Source organism: Pholis gunnellus, assembly GCF_910591455.1.
Source record: "Pholis gunnellus genome assembly, chromosome: 1".
In the NCBI taxonomy this organism is placed as follows: domain Eukaryota; kingdom Metazoa; phylum Chordata; class Actinopteri; order Perciformes; family Pholidae; genus Pholis; species Pholis gunnellus.
In genome coordinates, this window is record NC_136528.1 from 3,731,675 (window position 1) to 3,738,224 (window position 6,550).

Here is a 6,550-nt window from a genome sequence, read left to right on the forward strand (position 1 = left end):
CTATCGTATGCCACGGTTTGTAAAAAGGTACAATACCAACATTTTTTTCTGCCAACTGTGTTGAAAACAACATTATAATCCTGTCAGTATTGCTGTGTGCTTCCTACAAACAAAATACAAATTAGTTGTATGAATGTCTTATAAACACATAAACTTGTCTGCAAACAGCAGACAGTGCAGTCACAACACAGAACAAAGAATGTCATCACTATATTTCAATGACAGCAGAAGTATGTGTCCATTTTAAACCCACCTGAGAGGAAGAAGAGGATCAGCTCCACACATACATTTCAGCGCTGCCACTAACCAGATGGAAACCAGAGTTTGCTGCATTTGTCAAAGCCTGGAGGAGGGAATGTGTTCAAATGTAACAGACTGCGGAGACGGAGTCTGTGCCAAGCTTCCAATACGAATACAGCAGAGTAAAGTGCCAATCGCTTAACACCATATGTCTGATATCTGGAACAGATTGGGTAAAGCTACGTTTTTATTCAAGCATAAGTAGAACATCTAAGTCTGACACCTAACCTAAGATGTCTCACCCCAGAGTCTGGAACACAGCCACTGTAGTCTTCACAGACATGTTTCTAGATTTAGAATTCAGAATTATCCATGTAGAAAACAAGACAATACAGGTTCATGAATCTGCCAACATGAAACATCTCAAGTCCAATTAAATGCAACCTTTCTCCTCACCTGGCGCGTCATTTAAATGTGGAAAGGAACTGTTGTTTTCCTCTTTCTTGACTCAGCGCTTCCCTGTCATCATGAACACCGGGCCAAAGTCAAGCCTGGTCTGCCTCGTCTTTGTTACAAGGTGAGAACATCTGCTGCTATTTAAAGTGAAACTTTCAAATACTTAGTGAACTAGATGCACATTGTAACTTTAGTCAGTTTCACAGGTTTCCGTCTGTGATGTTTATCATGACGGCAGTTCTTTACCTTTTTACTGTGAAACCAAGCAATGCTGCAAAACAGAGCAAACAGAGAGAAAAAAAAATACAGATATTAAATACTACTACTACTACTACTACTACTACTACTACTAATAATAACAATAATAATAATAATAATAGATTCAATCTGTATCAAACCTTTCAAAATAAGGCTATAAATTGCTTTGCAAAATGTAAGATAATAGAACAGTCACAATAACAAATTATAAATAAATGAAGAACAGAAAATTAGCAAATTTAGAAAAAGCAAGACAAGCCAAGATGTCTGAATAATAATTCAAAGAATCATTTAGAGCAGGGGTCTCAAACTCATCTTCACTCTGGGCCACATCAGCATCACAGTCGCCCTCAAAGGGCCGGTTATAAATGTGAGACTGTGTAAATGTAACTGCTCCTAACATGTTGGTAAATAACTGTCTCTGCATTTGATTCTTGTTCATTCAAGTGTTAAAATATTGTACATGCAGTTATATAAATGTCAAAATATATTTAAGCACATTTCTGTTATTATAACTTAAATCCTTTTAATTTAGGGTTAAGAAACCCACATTACTCTATCAAACTTTAAAGAAAATAGCAAAGACAAATATCAAACAAGTTATTACAATAACTTTGTTCAAAGCTTAAAATCCTTTCAAGGGTGCGTTTGCACAATCCCACGTGAAGTACTTCATGTGTTGTAAAGCCACGTTTAAAGTCGTCTTCAATGTACTCACAATACATTTACATGTTACATGTAGAGCAACCAGCCAAAGAGCTGCTCTATGACTGTGTTTAAGTATCTCATCATTTTGACTTTCTATCTCATAAATATGACTTTCTATCTCATAAATATGACTTTCTATCTCATAAATATGACTTTCTATCTCATAAATATGACTTTCTATATCATAAATTTGACTTTCTATCTCATAAATATGACTTTCTATATCATAAATTTGACTTTCTATCTCATAAATATGACTTTCTATCTCATAACTTTGACTTACTATCTCATAATTTCGACTATGGGGATATTTTTATAATGAAGTCTAACTTTAATTTTTTTTTGCTGGTGGATTCGCGGGCCACATAAAATGACGAGGCGGGCCGGATTTGGCCCGCAGGCCTTGAGTTTGACACCCCGGATTTAGAAGCACATATGTCAAATCGCTCCTGCTGCCCTTCTTTACATACATCCAAAGTCTAGGGAACCTTGACAGCAGGACCGTCATCATCTTTGTGAATGAATCCTCCATAAAATGACCAAAAAATCTGTACACTGCTGTTAATTTTTTCACAATTTCTTTTATTAAAGGTAATCTAAGGAGAGCTCATTAACTTGACTACTTTCTGTCTAGAGTATAGATATATATTTTTCTGATGACAGCGTGAGGAGCTTCACACCTGAGCATATTGTCCTCAAATGCAGACTATCCATTAGTCAATTGGAATCTTTTGTTGTTTTTGTGCAGGTAAGTGCAGAGCACTTAATACCTCCCTGATCCATAGAAACAGTTTGTGTGTTGGTCCCTTCCAGTTATACTGCACTTTGCAGTTACTACAGAAAAGAGAGACAATGCGACACTTTGTGTGATGCAGGTATGGCTCAGCACTCCTTTCACAAGGCCGAGCTCCGGCACTGTGCTCGGCTGTCGGCTCAGCTGCAGCCGCTCTCTGGCTGTGATGGTTGAAGCTGTGGCTGTGGCTCCAGTCGTGCTCAGTTGTGGTTGTACTGATGGTGCTACTGTAAGCGTATGGCTCCGGTAGCTGTACTCTGGCTACTCTTCCTCTCACAGTTTTTCCTCCATTGGTTACAGATTTTCTGAAAGAATTCCTCATTCTATACACAAATCCATAACAAAAGGCCAAACTCCTGGAATATAAAACTCTGACAACTGAGACACACATTCCATCATATAAACAGACATTTCTACGAACAAGTGAACACTGATGTGAATGGCAAATACTTGTATCAGGGAATAGTAAATGGACTGTACTTGTATATGTCTTTTCTTGTCTTCCGACCACTCAAAGCGCTTTAACACTACATGTCATCATTAACCCATTCACACCCATTCATTCACTGATGACAGGGGGCTACCATGCAAGGTGCCACTTGCCCATCAGGACTGTCTTTCACAAACCTCACATACACTGAAGGCAAGTGTCAAACAAACAATAAAAGACCTATACAGTACCTCATCTGCACCTCATCTACATGCAGGGAACATTCTCAACTACCAGTACTATGAATACTGTGTAGGCAGGAAAGTCCCCCATCTCATCTGAAACATACTTTACGTTTACAGCACTACGGTCCACTTGCAGAGGTGCACCACAGTAATCACTGAGTACTGCATTGACATGCATAACATACGCATTGTTTTCAGCTTCTCATTTATGATTCATTGGTATTCCTCACACAGAGAGTGCAAAAGCATATTTTCCATTTCAATGCATAATGTAGGATTGTCACATGTAATAAGTGCTAACCAATGGCTGTGTTGAAAAAACTCCAGATAAATAATGCTGATAAATGGTGATAGAAGACCTGATCAGGCTATTTCTGGGTTAGGAGACAGCAGGCAGAAGCATCAACTCCAACATGTATCTCATGATATTTGTACGTGTTGCTTCCTATAATCAGTGTGTGTTTCCTTTGTCGTTCGTATGGATGTTTTTGTTCCCGGCTCTGTCTTGAACCACAGTTCATGATCTCACTGAGACGGACTCGGATTATATAAAGGCCGAAATCAAGGGAAACATTCACCATATCAAATATCTGGCCGAGCAGTCATTTTGGAGCCACAGACTTGATCTAACACAATATTTATACATGGCAGCGTTTCAATTCTGGTGCCTCACTCACAGACACAGCAGTGGTAGTTGTGACTCTGGAGATTTAATCAGCAATTCAAACGAGCAGCAAGAATCAAAGCAAGCTGAATATACTGAACACAAGCAGAATACATTCCCCTATCAAACCCTTGCTCTCGATTCTGGAGGTGAAGTCTCAGCAGTGCCGTGTCACAGCTGAGGGATTTCATTACAATCAGTGTTTCAGTCCTGAACAAATGCATTAAAGCCAACTTCAAAATCCAAAAGTAATATTTGTTGAAAGACCTGAAACACCCAATGTCCACAGGTTACATCACCAAAAAACATTTAAAAACATAATACAGTTGGTGTAAGATTGCCACATCTCCTAAGTGAACATATGGTCAGTATGAACAACGGCGTGTCGTCACAATTCACTTTCCAGATAAAAGTGTATGCATGCAAGCCCAAGTTATACTTTCTGCTTCTGCGGGATGTAACCTCCATCATCATCAGTGTATTTGTAGGCCCTGTGCAGACGTCCACATGTGTTGTGAGCAAGCACTTGTACCTCTTGTGCTACAAGTGGTAGCACAAGAGATCGTGTGTGAAGCGCGTCCTCAAAGTGGACAATGTAAACAGAACTCTACGGGTCAGCGGGGTCCGCAGCTGTCCGTGTGTCCGTGCTTCGTCACCAACAACCTCGGCTGCGTTCCGCCATCCACGTCCCCCACGGGCTGCCCGACTTCTCACCACTCACCACTTCTTCCACGATCTCATAAATGTATCCCGTAGTCATAGCAGCCATTCTTTGGGGGGCACGAATGGTCCAAGGACCATCGCAATCTATTCAGACAACAGCGCCGTTGTAGACATCCTTAACAAAGGACAGTCTCATCTTCACTTTGAATGTCCTCCATGCATCGTTTCAAATTACTGCAGCATCATTACCTGGTTTTATAGTTTTTCAGATTCATAAATGCATATCTAGCAGCCACTGTTTTCATTCATTTCACACTCCTAATCCATCACATCTTCAGCTGTCTGCTGAAGAAATAAACCCTACAGAGAGTGGTCTGTGAGGTCTGGGTGATGTTTTTATTACTTATGTGTTTACTTACTTACACACAAACTGAAGCCCCTCCTGTCTGTTGTATTAGGATGGAGACAGTGTCAGATATCTGAAACCTGTAAAACGATACCACCAGAGGTAAATGAGATCTTTTTCTTTTCATTTTTTGGTAATTTGAGTAAAAGGACCCTTTAAACTTGTTGATTTGAAATGGATGGTTGGCACCAATGACACCAAGGAAGTATGAATCCAAACACCTACGGTGTATGCTCGACAAAATGCTTCGCATATACTGTACATTTCATCGTTTACAGCAAGGCTAAAACACTGATAAGATCAAATATGATAATCCTTTATTAGTCTCGCAGCGGGGAAATTACAGGATTACAGCGGCATAGTGTAGAAAAGATACATGTAAAATAGTAAAAAACAAGATCAAAACAAGTATTATAAAACAGTAAAGAATATTAACTACGTAGAAACAGTCCTTTAAGGCAGTTCAGTGTAATTTACCTCCATCATCATGTCAACAGCTGTGTGACAGGAAACCCTGCAGTCTCCCAGCTCTCCACTTAAACCTGATCCCTCACTCTAAAACAACGTGAGACTAAGTGAGCTTTCATTGCTATAACCCCTCCTGTACCAGCATAGAGTTAGACAGACGCTGCAAGAAAAGCAACGTTACATAAATGGCAGCTCTGCACTTAGCAGCTTATGATCACCATAGAGAAAGGATCCCTGGCTGTGAAGTTCACAGTATGCAGTCACACACATAACAATAACACGGTTTCTCCATCATTAGAGTGGGTTAGATCAACAGCAGGGGAAGGGACAAAAATACTTGACTCACTGTGCCAGGAAGAAAAGCATCTTAAGCTCTCTTCTGCATCAGGCACTAACAATGAGAGGACGGCTTTTACAGAACTGTGGTGAATCTAATGAGAGTTCATGTCAGAAGCAACAATTAAGTTCTATTCTCAGCCGTCAAAGGTTCCTACGTCAAAGAGTCCAGAACCCCACAAAGAAAGGTCAACAATGAGTAGCTACAGACGTGTGTGTGTGTGTGTGTGTGTGCGTGTGTGTGTGTGTTTGTCTTTCCAGGTGTTGGCAATCGGAGCAGAGAAGAAATGAACAGTGGTTGTACATTTACTGTTTTGGTTTCAGCCTGTCCATGAATAAATGCTGCAGCTCCTCAAGCGCATTCATAATCGTCATGGATGCAACCAAAGTCTGGCCCGTCTAATTAAGATTAAAAATGGCACGATAATGTCGATCCATAATTGTTTGACTCAAACGTAGCTTAACCATGCTATCATGGCTGTAAAGATAAAGAGGAGTAGAGTCTATCTGAGCAGAGCATGAAGTCGTTCTCCCGCTGATGTTGCCAGAGTTTCTCTATATTTTGTTTCCATAGCCGGCAGCTTGAGCATGCCCCACTGCCCTCAAAGATGGTTACAGCTGATAACGCTTCAACAGCGTCTTTGTGAAAGCATAGCACCACCCTCAGGTTTCCCCTAATGTTAGCAACGTATGCTAGCCACCAGCTAGCGACATGCTGAGAACCGTGTGGAATAGATGTGTTCTGAATTTCCTATAGAGAACCTTTTATAACAAATATTACTGGGACCACGACTAAATTGAAGATGAACATTTAATATGCAGGAAAATCATTTTAAAGACACTACCGCTGACTATCCCTCTAATAATTTCGCCACAATTTCAC